Source organism: Schistocerca americana, chromosome 4, assembly GCF_021461395.2.
Source record: "Schistocerca americana isolate TAMUIC-IGC-003095 chromosome 4, iqSchAmer2.1, whole genome shotgun sequence".
NCBI classification, from domain to species: Eukaryota; Metazoa; Arthropoda; class Insecta; order Orthoptera; family Acrididae; genus Schistocerca; species Schistocerca americana.
Genome location: NC_060122.1, coordinates 136,049,176 through 136,067,513, shown reverse-complemented (window position 1 = coordinate 136,067,513; position 18,338 = coordinate 136,049,176).

Below are 18,338 nucleotides of genomic sequence, written 5' to 3'. Positions count from 1 at the left end.
TTATTGTTACCATAGAGACATACTATTCTAGAATACATCAACTTCTCAAAAATTTTGGAAAATGATGTCAGCAGTGAAATAGGTTCGTAGAAGTTGGTGGTTCATATGACGTAATTTTATGAGATTTACTTCTTCAACATATTTCTGTGATCTTTCCCTTGAGCTTTTGGTCCATATGCTTTCTACTATGTTTAAGAAATGATTATTAAATACATTTGCTACCTGTGCCTTTTCGTTTATAACCTTTCCATTCAATTCAATAGTAAAGTTATCCTCATCTGTGGTTGGTTGTCCCGTCTCTTGCTTCACTATATTCCATAGTGCCTTAACTCTGCTGTCACACGTATTGATTTATGACACTATGTGCATGTTTCTTGACTTTTTAATAACCTTTCTTGGTAATTCTGAGTATTTTTCGTAGTGCGCAACTACATCAGGGTCTCTACTTGTTCTTGCAAAAAGATACATTTCCCTTTTGCTTTCACAAGATACTTTAATTCCCTTAGTGATCCATGGTTTTTTACATGGCTGTTTAATGTCCCTTCTGATTAGGTTATGGGGAAAGCTGTTTTCAAATACTGATATGAATTTATCATGGAACACATTACATCTTATATTGGCATTTGGTTCTTAATCAATAACTTCCACACTATCGACGTAACATGAGTAACGAAGTGATACCGTCTCTGGTCTCCAGTGGAATGGGGCTCGGAGAGCGCTTCTGTGTGATTTATGGACAGCACAGTTGCGTGTTTATTGATAGAGAGTGTAGGCCCTGTAGTCAACTTTGTCGATGGGGATGGGGTATGTCGAAGAAGTTCCTGAGGCTTTTTGGTGGTTGAGCGGGCAGACCTCCTGGTGCTGAAAGTGGGTATCCTGCTGGGACGCCAGAACGACTGCACGGTGCTTTCGCGACGGCGTGTCTACACCACAAATTTTAATGTAACATTCCGAACTCTACTGATTTCCGTTATGTGTTGGCTTTCCTCATTTAAGTGACTAGTGAATGTTGAAAACGATATGATCCCTCCATCCAGTGACTCCATATCTAGGTAACACATTGATTGGTCCAGACGGTTGAGGAAAACTGATTTTCATGTATAAATTTTGCTGTTTAAGTTCATCGATTTGTCAGTTCATTTTGAAATAGACCTTTCAATACTATGATTGGAATCGGTTTTGAGAAGGGCAAAGTGGCTTAAGGTCGGGTAGCTAATACTCCAAGATCCGTTGGAGCTAAGCTACTCGTATTTCACCAAGAGATTTACACATTGAGTAAAAGTAATCATTATTTAATTAGGTATTTACAGGATTTTTAAATTAGAGGTTCTTTTATACAAAAAGTCAGATCATCCGTCTTACGAAACTAGTGGGGTAAAAACGGGTACACGTACTAACTTTATGGGATACAGAAAAACAATATTTTCAGTGGGAAAGCGGCAGTCGTATAAGACCAGGTGCACATACTAACTTTATCGGAATACATAAAAACAAATTTTCAGTGGTGAAGTGGCAGAAATGTATTTCAAAAAAAAATTTACCTAACCGTATTATTCACAGAATCCATCCGTAAAATAACAACCCTTATCTGCTCCGCTGCAGCTCTCCTCGGCTCAGCATTTTCCGTAGTTGGCCGGCCGGGATGGCCGAGCGGTTCTAGTCGCTACAGTCTGGAACCGCACGACCGCTACGGTCGCGGGTTCGAATCCTGCCTCGGGCATGGATGTGTGTGATGTCCTTAGGTTAGATAGGTTTAAGTAGTTCTAAGTCTAGGGGACTGATGATCTCAGAGCCATTTTTCCGTAGTTGAATCCAGCCAGTTCATTCCAGCCAACTTCGTTTCCTTGTTGAATTTATACATCAAATTACTTTTGGTTGCAAGATCGTAAGCTCATCTCAGGACATCTTTCAAAGTTAAACCGAAAAGCATTAGCAATGACTGAGTGATCCTTTTTCCAATGTTCTGGCTACACAAGTAGCCCTGCCCCTTCGCGTCCTTTAACTGCCGCTTCCTTAGTCGGTAGTTTGTTGATCTACCCCTTTTTTAATCTTCTAAGGTTCTTTATTGATTTTTCAAGGTTCTTGCAGCTTTCTAGTAACCGATTCTACCCGATATCGCTTTGTTCACTGCCCATTCCATGTACTCTCGACTCCTGTCTGTTTGCCTTCCTATGGAGATACACAGTAACAACGCGCCCACATGGTCGCTCTTTCGTCTTTGCTAGAGGAGTGTAATTCTATCTCTCGTCACCAAGAGGCGTAAATAGTGACGTCAGAAAGAAGGAACCCAGTCTCATCCCACTACCCTGTCTTACCCTACTCCCTTCCTTATTGTATTAATCAGTGATTGTCAACATGGTCATCACGTGACTTAAACGGGACAACTGCACAGCTGATGAGACATCTCCATGTGTATATGATACACCCCAGAAAAGCTTTAGATTAACACTAATCTATTCATAATTTCGGAACTATATTCCGTTTGTGGATTAAATCCACTGCATCATTAGAATTTTTACAGTTTAATATTAACGAAGGAAGTGTGATATTTTGATAAATCATAGAAGCTTATTACTCTCCTTAGAAAAGCTAATTTTGGAAAAGCAGTCTATTCTTGAGGGATACTACCAAACAAAACAGTGAATCAAAAACAATTAAATGAAAACCAGCGAAATTTAATCTAGCATAGAAACTTTTTGTCTTCATTTCTTCATTTATAGATGGCGACAAAAAATATGCCGAACTTGGAGGTCGCCAAGCGATTCCTCATTCAGATTACAGACAAAAGTTCATCTAGCAAAAATACATCGGATGTATTCTGAGAATACATGTGTGAAAACGAGGAGCTGGCAGTATAGTCCCATCGTGTGCAGAGTAACATGTATAATGCTGCACTACCATACCAGCCGTCGCAGGTCTCTTGCCAGCGAGCCGCGTTTGCTTACTTTTGCGCAGCGGCTTCTCTTCGTGTCCGAATTCATCGAACATTAAGGCGTCTTCCTTTCGCCAAGCCACGATTAAATTAACGTTTCCTGGATCATAAACGACCAAAGCGTATGAAGTTCTGTTTATAGGGGACGAAATGAGTCTCCTGCCTCAAGACGTTCTCGGAATTCATTGTTCTATCCTTAGTACTACGGTGTGCATAAAGATGGCGAATGAAGAATTATGCGCCGACGCTTTGCGGCGTCACGATAATGATCTCAAGTTCCGATACTTTGACGGCTATAGAGAGATTGTCGTGGTTCATCATGATGGATTTAACTTCCAACCACTCAGGGTTTTCGTACTCCCGTCAGACGTTTTGACGGCCGCCTTTAAACCTTGCCGCAACATCGTCAGTCACGTTGCTGATCTGTGGTTCCACATATCAGCAAACCTACTTTGGCGTTCATCAGATGAAAGGCAAACTGGGGAAACACGTGCCTTCGTACGTGCTAATTGCCAGCTGCCGAGCTGCCGTCTTGTACTTGTTCTAGTTGTATCCAGGGAGTCCATGTCCGTTCTGAACGTCTCCGACGTAGACTGGTTCGACGCCGATCGAAGACGCCGCTCTCTCTGCGGCGCCCACTGTGTTACCTCTGTTACTGTGTTACGCGTCCTCGGCGGGCTGCTTGGGGTGCCCACTCTCAGTGGGTATCGGCATCGAATCCTCTCGTCAACGCTATGGACGTTTTCCCTGTCTTTCCTACACTTCCACAGGAGGAAGTACCGACGGACGATGGCTGTCAGCAAACGCACGATGAAGAACTTCATCCATGGCATCACACGTTAACTCAGCTCCAATAGCCAGAAGACTGCAATGACGAGTACAGTTTTGTGAATGGCTTTTGTACCAGGTGCAAATTAAGGAAAGTTTTATAAATATAATATGGACTGACGAATCTAGCTTCACTCGTGAAGGTACTTTAAACCTCACCAGCAACCATTATCGGTCGGAACGCAACCCACATGTCACCCATGAACGTGGCAGCACGGTTTGGCAAAAACTTGTGGTCTGGAATGGCGTTAGGAGTGCCTTTGGGCTCTTCCTGATTGCGCCCCCATATCGTACGTTTCCTTGTAATGCTGTGTCTGTCACATTAAAAAACTTTCCACTTGGTGTTCAGCGACAGCTATGGTTTCAGAATGATGGTGCAGTGAACAGAGCCAGTGAGAGGCAGTCTCAGGGCGTCTTCTGTCGGTCGCCGTTTTCCCCGAAGTAGTGTCTGCGGGCGGATTTGCTGCAAGAATTCCCCGCGTCTCAGTGAGCAGTCTACTACTTCCCTGGGGCCCTGAGAGGCGTCCGTTCAACACCAAGCTGCAGTCACATTGAGCAATTTTGTAATAGTCAGTTGCTTAGATCAAGTACATTACGAGCTCTCAGCTTGATTTGCTGACGACATGTGACCCATGATCCCTCTGCTATCACCAGACCTCTCTCAGTCTATAGCTTTGATTTCCAGTACAGCTTATTTAAAGGCCTTCCCTTTAATTACTCGTTTAATACATAGTACTTACACTACTGTACTCTACTTCATTCTCGTGTAAACAATGGATTCTGACTGGTATCTGAACCGTTGCGCGACAGATAGCTTGCGCCATGTCTCCTGGAACACAATCTTTGGCGTCGCGGGGGCGTGGTGCGTTAGCTGCCAGTGCCGTTGAGGCCGTTTTCCAGGGAGAGGCAGTCAGTCAAGCAGGACGGACAGCGCAGGTCTGCGGGGCAACGGCCGGCTGCCTGTTCTACCGCCCGTGGGATTTCCAAGTTGGTCTGGCTGAGCATGTTCTAGACATGAGAGACGTGGGACGGAAGTGGGACACATTATTCCTTTGGCCGACCATGTCTGGAGGCGAGCGGCGGATCGTCCTCTTACACACATCTCCCGGTAGCTCCAAGTTTTGGCACTGTTTGTCATTCCGCAGCGACTTTATCTGCTCGGTGAGCTACTTTTAGTTCATTGCTATGGTGCTAAGACCAAGCGGCATTCGGCAAGACTGATCTCCCCCCCCCTCCCCCCCTCCTACCCCTTGTGAGCGTGATAATTGTGAGTTTTTCGCTTCCTGCGCGTGTTTGTGCCCTGCTGTTTCTGTATTGGACTCGGTTCAGCCTCCTGTTGTTGTTGTCCTCTGTTCCTCTGTCTGGCCAGGTCATTTGTCTGTTTTAAGTTATTGGGTGTTTTGTAAATTTCTTTTATGTTCATTATCATTAATCATGACGTTCAAAGCAAAATGGTTCAAATGGCTGTATGCACTATGGGGCTTAACATCTGAGGTCATCAGTCCCCTAGAACTTAGAAGTACTTAAACCTAGCTAACCTAAGGACATCACACACATCCATGCCCGAGGCTGGTTCAAATAGTTCAAATGGCTCTGAGCACTATGGGATGTAAGCTCATCAATCCTCTAGAACTTAGAACTACTTAAACCTAACCTACCTAAGAACATCACACACATCCATGCCCGAGGCAGGATTCGAACCTGCGACCGTAGCGGTCGCGCGGTTCCAAACTGTAGCACCTAGAACCGCTCGGCCACCCCGGCCGGCCCCGAGGCTGGATTCGAACCTGCGATCGTAGCAGCAGCGCAGTGCCGGACTGAAGTGCCTAGAACCGCTCGGCCACAACGGCCGGCACGTTCAAAACAATTTTCTTCCCCAGTACCTTGTATACTGAAGCGCGAAATGGCTTTCTTTAGTTATTTGGAGACCGAAAACTTGTGCGCCTCACCAGAGCAAATCTTGTTGCGTGTATTTTGGTGAGTTATACTTTCAGGCCAAGCTTGTGCTTACATACGTGAGGTTTACCAGTCAACCGTTCGCGTCTTCTTTCCATCTGTGTTTTCCGCCCCGCACAGCGGTTAAGTGTTTACCGTTTCCGCCTCGTGGCGTGATTTCAAGCTGAGTCTCGGCTGGCCACTGAACTTCTTTAGTATCAGGTGTAAGTGAGGGTGGTTGCCTTGGCCAATTACCTCATTATTTCCTAGCGACTTTTCAAAAATGTTTTGACGCAGTGCCAGCGTGTAACCTGATGATTTAAGTTCTTACTCGTTTTCCTGAAAAGTTACTTCTCTGGTCATCAGGCTATCATTGTACGTTTATGCCTTGAGACGTGTTCCCACTGGATGCTTAGATAGGGGGGAGTATCGTAGCAGCGTATCGGACCTGTCCAAAGTAATTACGGGACCGTTAATCCAGACCATATTGCCCGACGCGTGGTGGTTTCCTTTTAATGAACTCCTTTGTAGGTATACCTGAAATATTTGTTGTATTTTAGCGAAAAATATTCTAAAGATATTTGTGACCTACCTATTCAAAAACATTTCTTTCTTTTTTTTTTGAGATTGTCATGTAACTTCAGTTGGTGAAATACCGTTTTGTTTCTCTAGTTAAAATTTGCTGTAAATACTTCAACAATAGTAACTAGTGGCACACGATATTTATTTATTTTTGGAAAGAGAATAACATTGGTTGAAGATTTAAATTTTCATAGTTCGTGTTCCCATGAATGACTTTTGGAGAGTCGAGAGCAAGTACTTGGATTAACACTATAAGCTTTTGTTATTTGATCTCACTGAAATATTTTTTGACATTTTTGATCGATTATCAGTAATAATTTAACGTAACCGAACTGTTGTGTCTTAATGTATCGAGGTCCTGTTGACCTAATTGATAAAGTTACTTTGCTGAGAAATGTTAACAAAAAAATGGTTAAAATGGCTCTGAGCACTATGGGACTCAACTTCTGAGGTCATCAGTCCCCTAGAACTTAGAACTACTTAAACCTAACTAACCTAAGGACATCACACACATCCATGCCCGAGGCAGGATTCGAACCTGCGACCGTAGCGGTCGCACGGTTCCAGACTGTAGCGCCTAGAACCGCTCGGCCACTCCGGGTGGCATGTGTTAACAAAAACCTTGATATGAATGACGCTCAAACTTTATTTGTTCCGCTCCTTCCACTTCCAGACAACCTTACGCCGGTAGTGCATACCAGTCTACTTGAAGCGAAATTTCTGTCGTTTGGGTGGAGGTCTGGGATTTTAGCAACTGGTTGAGCTGAATAGCATTTACTGAAGAATCCGTTTGTGACAGTAATGTCGGAGTCTGCAGTGAAGATTCCGCAGTAGCTGTCCTACTACCAGCCTGGAAGATGATGTCGGGCATCATCTATCCTCTAGTAATGAGTGTAAGAACCAAGGTCGATTGACAACGTTATCACTCTTCAAATACGAGAGAGAACAACAAAATTAGAGGCTTTGTAACAAAAATATTTTCGAGACTCTACTTTTGACATTCCACAAATGTAAAACGAACGAATTTATTTAACTCTTTAAAAAATAACTCTCTAAGGTCGACAGATAATGATTTAATAAATAATGTAAAAAAGGCTAAGAATTCTAACATTAATAGAAAGTTAATGGAGCCGTACTGCAGCTCACGTTGGTGCTGTTTGTAGGTTTCCACAATCTGTTGGAGGCCAGACCAAATCCTTTAGTTGGCATGGTTGCGGTTGTTTGTCTTCTTCTCATCTTGACTGGCGCCACTTGTTTCACAAGCGTTGCCTGTCCGCTATTCGCAGCAGCGGTGGTTGATATGTAATAACTGTTGCCCTATCTTTGGGGCAACGTCGTTGTTCTTCCGGGTCGTGTGAGTGGGCCAGTTCGGTTGGGGACTCAGGAGGAGCCAGGCCCGCACAGTGGGAGAACACGCCGGGACCGCTGGCGGCACGCGTGGACTGCCAGATGGAAGGGCTGTGGTCACGAGGGTGCACGACCTCGTCGTGAACTGGATCCAGCAGGCTTTAAGATGAGTGCATTTCAGTCCAAGTAGAGCAGAGTCAGTCACCCATGTGGGCCCTGTAGTACATACGTGATGTTGTGATAGAGAATCATCGCGCCGTAATGTGCAGTTTGGTGGATCTGGATACTGCTTAGTACTTGAAGACCCTACTGTGTTAAGAGCACTTGGCTCGGTGATTAGACAGTGTGGTTACTCAACTGTGAATTAATAAAGCAGTGATGAGATTTGTGTCATTCTGCCAACTGTCATCACAGTTTGTTACAGTGAGTTCAGTGTGCATTTATGTGCCTAATGAATTTGATGTCACTCATTCGCTATTTGGTTTTGGCTCGCTTTGCGATTGTTTCCGCAATGACGTGTGGTTGCTGATTCTGGTTGGTTACATTTCGGTTTTGCCTGGCACGTAGATCGAGTGGGGTTTCAGTTACCGTTAGTTTGTCTGGTGTTCTGTACTGCGACTTGTTTGTCCAGATTTTCGGGTTTGTGGAATCGGACGGAAATCTGGTAATGGTTCCTTTCTCGTTCCGGGCATTCTAAACACAGAATTCTGGGGACGTAGTGCAGACCGCTGGTTCCAGCTTTGGCGCGTTGTTCAAAAATGGTTCAAATGGCTCTGAGCACTATGGGACTTAACATCTGAGGTCATCAGTCTCCTAGAACTTAGAACTACTTAAACCTAACTAACCTAAGGACATCACACACATCCATGCCCGAGGCAGGATTCGAAACTGAGATCATAGCAGCAGCGTGGTTCCGGACTAAAGTGCCTAGAGCCGCTCGGCCACAGCGGCCGGTCACCCGGACGTCAAAGGAGCAAGAGCTGCAGATCAACGATGTGGCCACGGACACAAATCGGACACTTTGTCCCATTAATCCCGAGCCACATCACACAGCTTCTGCGATGAAGAGAAGATCCCATTTGCTCCAGGTCACCGGGACGACAGACCGCTCCTCGCCTCGGTCGAGCACCGCGTGTTCACCATACTGGGCGCTCCCTCGACAGCCGAGAAGTGCGGCAGCCGTCAGGTAGGCGCACGAATTCAAATCGTGGGGGCAATCGATATCCACCACAATCTCCATCTACACCTTAGAACAAAAGAAAAAGAACTTCAGCCTATCCCAGAAGAATAATAGTGAAGTTTCATTATGACTGATTACTTGTCCAAGGGCTTAATCTGGGACACATGCACTTGCACAGTCTTATCACTCTGCCTATTTTTGAGCTGCATCTTCACCTGAGTGAGAAGACGCAGAGTTACTAAGCATCCTATAAATCGGGGCAGTAATTTCTTCGAGAACTTTTCACTGGCGTTACTCACCGTAGCAAAAACACTTTATCATCAACCATGTAAATACAATGCCGCCTCTTGTCATTATAACGATTATCATATCTACGGTGCGCCGCTCTCATTCTGTTTCACGCTATCTTCATTGGTCCCTGGTAGTGACGGGAGAGATTTTCTGGGGCAACAAATCATCAATATCCCACAGATTACTTAACGGTGAGTTGACTGCATATGAAAACAGCAATCGTGCGGGAGTGTACACAGACCACTTTCATGTTTAGCTGCACTGAAACGCATATCCGAACCAGCTTAACTTTTCATCCGATCCCATGTGGTTCTTATGATGATATGCAATGAGAGCCGCCTCCACACTCCTGTTGACCATTTCCGCCACAGAGCCTTTGGGGAAATGCGGGAAGGTATGCTGATGTCTAAACCCCATGCTGAAACAGAAGTTCCTAAATTCCCTCAATGTCAACCAGTCTTCAGTATGAGAAACCATGATCCTACTGGGACCAAATACCCCAGTGATCCCCTGCAGCGCGTTTACTGCTGCTTGCGCATTCGACGCTCCGTCAGGGGCTAACCAGGTGAATCTCGAGAAGGCATCAAGAGCAGCCCCCTTTTGGAACGCCATAAGGCCAGACGAAATCCAAAAATACCTTCTTCCTGGGTTCCTTTACCGGTTTGGAAGCCAGATATCCAGTTAAAGTGTGCCGTGAATGTTTACTCAGTGTACACACTTGACATTCCTTAACAAATTTTTTTGTGTACCTGTCGATTCCGGTGCGAAAGAAACACTCTCTCACCTTTTCCCTGGCTGTATAAAATCTCGGATATCCACCCATAGGAGACACGTTCATGTACTGCAAAATACAAGCGACAGTCTCGGTGGGAACCAACATTTTTTGTCATTTGTCACCACTTTTCCCTAATAAACAAGAACAATCTTCAACCCACTTTATTTTCTCGTCATTATTCTCAAACTTCGGGTCTCAGTTCTGAGAATTCTCTAGGTCCAGAAAAGTGCCGGGAACTCTGATAGTATTCATTAATCTCGCGGAAACTTACCGTAAATAATTCAGACTCTTGCTCTGATTGCGACTGAACCTCAAACTGTGGCTCAGAGCATCCACCACAGCGTTATCCACTCCCTTAAATGCAGAAGACCTAACTTTGAGCCCATCTCAACTTTGAGCCCATCTCGCTATCCTAGCGTTTTTTTCTGGGCCGGCCTAGACACCAGCTAAGGGCCTGAGAGTAAGTTTCCAGTACAAAAGGGCTACACCCAAGCTATGGCTTAACCCTCTCTAACGTAAACAGCACAGCCAACGCTTCCAACTCGTAGACTGAACACCTTTGTTCCAGATGGTTCAATGAATGCGAAGGAAAAGCAACTGGACTACGGCTCTCCTCGTGCTGTTGTAATACAACGGCCCAGATGTCTGTCTGCGCAGCATTAGTTTCAAAAATGAAGGTCTTATCAAAGCCAACAAAGTAAGAACTGATGCTACTGTAAGTACCTCTTGAGACTCGGTACTCTGAAACTTAACTTATTTCGGTCTTAAAATATTAAGGAGATCGACCTCTGCGCAAATCCCGGTACAAATTTGCGAAGAAAAGTCACCATCCAGACGAACTGCACCATCTGCTTTACATCGGAACTTCATAATAGATTTATTCTCTCACTGTAAATAATTAACCATTTGGTGGTGACATCATGCCCCAAACATTTTATAGAGGAACGTGCATATTTAGCCTTATACGGGTTACCTCGCCTTCTGTAATCTCTTTAATACAACCTCCCTTTGCTGTTCCAGTCGCGTATGGTTCGCGGGAAGAACGACTGCCGGAAAGCCTCCGCGCGCTCTCGAATCTCTCTAATATTACATTCGTGATCTCCTCGGGAGGTATAAGTAGGGGGAAGCAATATCTTCGATAATTCATCCAGAAACGCACCTTCTCGTAACCTGGACAGCAAGCTACACCGCGATGCAGAGCGCCTCTCTTGCAGAGTGTGCCACTTGAGTTTGCTAAACATCTCCGTAACGCTATCACGGTTACCAAATAACCCTGTGACGAAGCGCGCCGCTCTTCTTTGGATCTTCTCTATGTCCTCAGTCAACCCGACCTGGTACGGATCCCACACTGATGAGCAATACTCAAGTATAGGTCGAGCGAGTGTTTTGTAAGCCACTTCCTTTGTTAATGGACTACATTTTCTAAGGACCCGCCTTACCAACAATTAATTTTATATGATCATTCCATTTCAAATCGTTCCGTATGCATACTCCCAGATATTTTACAGAATTAACTGCTATCATATAATCATATAATAAAGGATCCTTCTTTCTATGTATTCGCAATACATTACATTTGCCTATGTAAAGGGTCAGTTGCCACTCCCTGCACCAGGTGCCTATCCGCTGCAGATCTTCCTGCATTTCGCTGCAATTTTCTAATGCTGCAACTTCTCTGTATACTACAGCATCATGCGCGAAAAGCCGCATGGAACTTCCGACACTATCTACTAGGTCATTTATATATATTGTAAAAAGCAATGGTCCCATAACACTCCCCTGTGGCACGCCAGAAGTTACTTTAACGACTGTAGACGTCTCTCCATTGAGAACAACATGCTGTGTTCCGTTTGCTTAAACCTCTTCAATCCAGCCACACAGCTGGTCTGATATTCCGTAGGCTCTTACTTTGTTTATGAGGCTACAGTGCGGAACTGTATCGAACGCCTTCCGGAAGTCAAGGAAAATGGCATCTACCTGTGAGCCTGTATCTAATATTTTCTGGGTCTCATGAACAAATAAAGCGAGTTGCGTCTCACACGATAGCTGTTTCCGGAATCCATGTTGATTCCTGCAGAGTAGATTCTGGGTTCCCAGAAATGATACGTGAGCAAAAAACATGTTCCAAAATTCTACAACAGATCGATGTCAGAGATGTAGGCACATCTGCTCGACGACCCTTCTTGAAATCTGGAACTACCTGTGCTCTTTTCCAATCATTTGGAACCTTACGTTCCTCTAGAGACTTGCGGTACACTGCTGTTAGAGGGGGGGGGGGGGGCAAGTTCTTTCACGTACTCTGTGTAGAATCGAATTGGTATCCTGTCAGGTCTAGTGGGCTTTCCTCTGTTGAATGATTTCAGTTGCTTTTCTATTCCTTGGACACTTATTTCGATCTCAGTCATTTTTTGGTTTGGACTAGGATTTAGAGAAGGAACTGCAGTGCGTTCTTCCTCTGTGAAACAGCTATGGAAAAGGGTGTTTAGTATTTCAGCTTTACGCGTGTCATCCTCTGTTTCAGTGCCATTATCATCCCAGAATGTCTGGATATGCTGTTTCGATCCACTTACTGATTTAACGTAAGACCAGAACTTCCTAGAATTTTCTGTCAAGTCGGTACATAGAAAAATTACTTTCGAATTCACTGAACGCTTCACGCATAGCCCTCCTTAATCTAACTTGGACATTGTTTAGCTTCTGTTTATCTGAGAGGTTTTGGCTGCAGCAGTTTCCTAACTTTGTTGTTGAACCACAGTGGATTTTTCCCGTCCCTCACAGTTTTACTCGTCACGTACCTGTCTAAAACGCATTTTACGATTGCTGTGAACTTTTTCCATAAACACTCAACATTGTCAGCGTCGGAACAGAAATTTTCGTTTTGATCTGTTAGTTAGTCTGAAATCTACCTCCTATTACTCTTGATAAACAGATAAACCTTCCTCCCTTTTTTTATATTCCTATTTACTTCGATATTCAGGGATGCTGCAACGGCCTTATGTTCACTGATTCCCTGTTCTGCGCTTACAGAGTCGAAAAGTTCGGGTCTGTTTGTTATCAGAAGGTCCAAGATGTTATCTCCACGAGTCGGTTCTCTGTTTAATTGCTAGAGGTAATTTTCGGATAGTGCACTCAGTATAATATCACTCGATGCTCTGTCCATACCACCCGTCCTACACATCTGAGTGTCCCTGTCTATATCTGGTAAATTGAAATCTCCACCTAAGACTATAACATGCTGAGGAAATTGATGTGAAATGTATTCTAGATTTTCTGTCAGTTGTTCTGCCACTAATGCTGCTGAGTCGGGAGATCGGTAAAAGGAGCCAATTATTAACCTAGCTCGGTTGTTGAGCATAACCTCCACCCATAATAATTCACAGGAACTGTACTTGGTAAGTTGAGCAACCCCTAAACTTTCTGCAAGCACAACAGGAAACTTGGCACATAATGACTAAATTTCTGCTTTTCCTGACTAGACAGGTGTTGAAATTGGTCAAAAAATTTCACGAACTCCTACTCGATGTCGTAAACTTGACGCCGTCATCCATGTGTATTCGTGGCATCCATCATCTTTGTGTCCACTAGACAACAGTTGTTTACCTTTACAGAATTTCAGTTCAAAATAACTGTCTCACCAGTCCGATAAAAGTCCTTTTTAGCTGTAACATCAGAACCGAATATTACCTTGATGGTAAAATTACTCACCACACTAAACCAGCTTTCCAAGTAAAATTATCAAAGCACAACCTAACATCCATTGTTGAGTGACAAACACCGGCCTACATATGCCGGAATTGGAGGAAGCTAACAATGCTGCTGATGTGGTTCCAACCAATGGGCATCAACAGCCAAGATTCCGCTTACTGAATCTAGAAGCTCATAGACAGATGCATTATTAAGTTGACGACACCTGATAGGCAATGTGCTTCCTGTAGGGTGTCCCGTTCCCACCTTGGGTCTCCTCCGTTTCCTTAATTGTCAGCCCCCATTATTAGCTGTAGTTTGGGAACAGAATCACAGAATCTGATCCTTTTCCACACCACAACATCCAATCTCACTTCTGTGCGAGGTGCCTTGCCATCTCCCTATCTACCGTACGTGCAGGTTGCTTATTACCTTGCCATCTTTTGTCTGTATGCACTGACCAGCCAAAACACTACTACCATTCCCTTCCTCGACGCTGGATGCCGCCTGATGGAGCTCCTCAGCAGACCACTCCTTCGTGTCCACGTCTTGACCCAACGACATCGTCAATTAAGATTGCAGTGGGCATGGGGACATCGGGATTCGACCCTCGATCAATAGAAACATGTACGGATGAATCACATTTGTGCTACATTACGTCGATGATCGTCTCCACAAACGCCATCATCGAGGTCAACGGCGGCTTGAAACGTGCAGCGCGCCACGGATGCAGGCTAATGGGAGCAGTACGAGGTGCATTCAAGTTCTAAGGCCTCCGATTTCTTTTCTCCGGACTGGAAACAGATAGAAACATGTGCATTGTTTTAAAATGAGGCCGCATTCATTGTCAATACGTCCCAGAGATGGCAGCACTGTACGGCAGATGGAATTTTACTGCCAGCGGCGAGAATGAGAACTGTTTTAAATACTTAAAATGGCGACGTTTTCCTTACTTGAACAGCGTGCAATCATTCGTTTTCTGAATTTGCGTGGTGTGAAACCAATTGAAATTCATCGACAGTTGAAGGAGACATGTGGTGATGGAGTTAAGGATGCGTCGAAGGTGCGTTCATGGGTGCGACAGTTTAATGAAGGCAGAACATCGTGTGACAACAAACCGAAACAACCTCGGGCTCGCACAAGCCAGTCTAACGACATGATCGAGAAAGTGGAGAGAATTGTTTTAGGGGATCGCCGAATGACTGTTGAACAGATCGCCTCCAGAGTTGGCATTTCTGTGGGTTCTGTGCACACAATCCTGCATGACGACCAAAAATGCGAAAAGTGTCATCCAAGTGGGTGCCACGAATGCTGTCGGACGACCACATGGCTGCCAGTGTGGCATGTTGCCGAGCAATGTTGATGCGCAACGACAGCATGAATGGGACTTTCTTTTCATCGGTTGTGACAATGGATGAGACGTGGATGCCATTTTTCAATCCAGAAACAAAGCGCCAGTCAGCTCAATGGAAGTACACAGATTCACCGCCACCAAAAAAATTTCGGGCAACTGCCAGTGCTGAAAAAATGATGGTGTCCATGTTCTGGGACAGCGAGGGCGTAATCCTTACCCATTGCGTTCCAAAGGGCACTACGGTAACAGGTGCATCCTATGAAAATGTTTTGAAGAACAAATTCCTTCCTGCACTGCAACAAAAACGTCTGGGAAGGGCTGCGCGTGTGCTGTTTCACCAAGACAACGCACCCGCACATTGAGCTAACGTTACGCAACAGTTTCTTCGTGATAACAACTTTGAAGTGATTCCTCATGCTCCCTACTCACCTCACCTGGCTCCTAGTGACTATTGGGTTTTTCCAACAATGAAAGACACTCTCCGTGGCCGCACATTCACCAGCCGTGCTGCTGTTGCCTCAGCGATTTTCCAGTGGTCAAAACAGACACCTAAAGAAGCCTTCGCCGCTGCCATGGAATCATGGCGTCAGCGTTGTGAAAAATGCGTACGTCTGCAGGGCGATTACGTCGAGAAGTAACGCCAGTTTTATCGATTTCGGGTGAGTAGTTAATTAGAAAAAAAAATCGGAGGCCTTAGGACTTGAATGCACCTCGTTTTATGATACGGGAGACATTCTCCTGCGCTTGCTTGGGACCTGTGGTAGTAACAGAGGCACGCTAACAGCGTTCCTCGATGCTCGATGTCCTCCCCGATAATGATGTCATCTTTCAGCATTATAATTGACCGGGTCTCGGAACCAGAGTCGTGCTGCAGTCGCTTGAAGAGTATTAGAGACAAATTCACCTGATGTGAATCCTATGGAACCCATCTGGGTCGCTATCGGGCGCCGTCACCACGTACGCAAATCAGCGGCTCGTTATTTACGCGAATTACATGACCTTGTGTTGATATCTGATGCCACATACCTCCACAAACCTGTAGGATCCCTTATACGCAAAACCAGTGATGTATTTCGCTCTCGCCGGACGGTGTGGCCGAGCGGTTCTAGGCGCTTCAGTCCGGAACCGCGCGACTGCTACGGTCGCAGGTTCGAATCCTGCCTCGGGTATGGATGTGTGTGATGTCCTTGGGTTAGTTAGGGGACTGATGACCTCAGATGTTAAGTCCCATCCATTTGAACCATTTGAGCTTCGTTTCTCGGTATTTATCAGTTAGTCCCGCAAAGTGGCTTACTTGTACAGCGATTCTCGAGTTTTGAGTAGCGCTCAGAGCCATTTGAACCATTTGTATTTCGTTCCAAATACGGGTAAACAAGCTATTAAGCAGATGGTCCTAATGTTTTGGCTCGTCAGTGTACATCGTGCCTTGAACATAATGTGTTAAATGGTCTAACTGTTAATAGTTTTCGGGCGTTCGACACAAGAAGGCTCTTTGCCTATCTTCTGGTCTCCCACCCTCTACAATGTGACTAACCACCTATTGTTCTGCATAATTTAAACCAAACGCTCTAATAGTTCTTTTCACGCTGTGCTCAAAATCACCCATTATCTCATCAACATCTTCTACCCTCTCATAATGTAGGTGGACAAATTCCTGCATGGTACGTTCGGATATTATGTCACTAACACCCTTTTGTCCCTCTTGCTATAATATTTGGTGTTAAGCTATAGACCCCTTAAGAAACTGTAACACTCCTCCTCCAACCTTAGTTGTAATCAATAAATCTCGGTCGCTAATTCCCTTATCTTGCAAATACACCAATAGCAACAACCATAACATAAGAATGCTGTGAACTTCTGTAGTTCAAACTTCCAGAAACCTCTTTGTAAGTCATTAGAAGACAGATTCTTCATTTCACGAAAATTTGGCAACAAGTCATCTAATGTCAATGGTCTGTCAGTTTTTGGTTCAAATAGTATTAATTTCTCTCGGCTCTAGCACAAATCGAATGGCATCTCTCTCCTTAGGCGTCACAAACAGTGGATTGTTATAAGAATTCACAGCAGGTTCAGTCACCCCTTGCTGCAATATTTTCTCAGTCTCATCATGAATCGCTGTGGTAGGATATGCCACGACAAGAAATCTCTTATGCTCTTTGACTCTAAACAGATAGGAAGAACCCTTCATTGTAGCATGATGTTCAGAAAATACTGAAGAATATCGTTATGGTACACCAAACAAATTCTCTTTCACTATCTCCTCTGCTTCCTCAAAACGGTCAACATGACTCCATATCTCCCGTAAGGTACTGACACGTCATCAGAAGTCCAATAATTACATTATCACTTTTCATTCACAACATGCTTTGACTCAAAGAAATAAATAAACGTGATAAGAAATTCAAAAGAGTGATTTGAATTCTTCTTCCTAACTGCATACTCATGAAAACTTAGCTTCACCACAACCCAAGACCATCACTACTTGGTGCTTTGACAAAAATCCAACGCCTAAAATCACATTAATTGTCAAACTTGGCACAATCACAAATCTCACAGAAAACCTATTAACCCGAAATAGAAATTCTATACCTACATGTATCTTCACCTATACATTTTCCAACAATAGTTCACTTTCCCCTTTGTCCATCATACAGGAAGGATAGGCAATGAACCTAACATTCATACCTTTGAAATGCCACCTCACTCAACACAGGCGTCTAGCTAACATTATCAAGAACACAAGACAAAACAGTTCCATTGGCATCTAGCCGAAGCACGTCTCACCAAAGTAATTGCTCTTGCATGTCTCTCACTAAGCAAAAGTTCGCTCATATCTCCAAAATTCAACATATTCAACTGTTGATAACTAGAGTTCATCATATTGTTAGCAGCCAGTTCAGCTGTGGACTGTATTTGTCAGTCGAGTGACGGTAGGCTCTCTCCATGTCTGTGGACATGAATCTATATCATATCTGCTACTTCCCCTACTACATCTATAACTACCAAATTGCCTACCATTCCAAATCTCTCTGCCTCTCTTATTATATCCATGTTCATTGTGATTGGGTGCTTTATTCTGAAACCCCCACCATTATCATGTCTCTTACATCGTGAATCATGTCGTAGATGATCATAGTTCCTACTTCATTGTGTCCTCAAATTAGGAGAAACTAACTGGTTACAATTCCTGTCGTGTCTATTATCGTCAGTGTCATTTTCCAATTCTTGTAGTACATGTTAGAAACATTCTAAATCATCTCTCGCATGGACAGCAAGAATAATTTGAGGCAAATGTGAAGGAAGTTTCATAAGGCAAATTCTAATCAACCCAGCAGGACGATGTAGATTATACAAAAAACATTTTTCAACAATTTATGTTCAAAAATTCTGCAGGACTGCTAAAAGAAAAATTACTAATTCTTTTGTATTA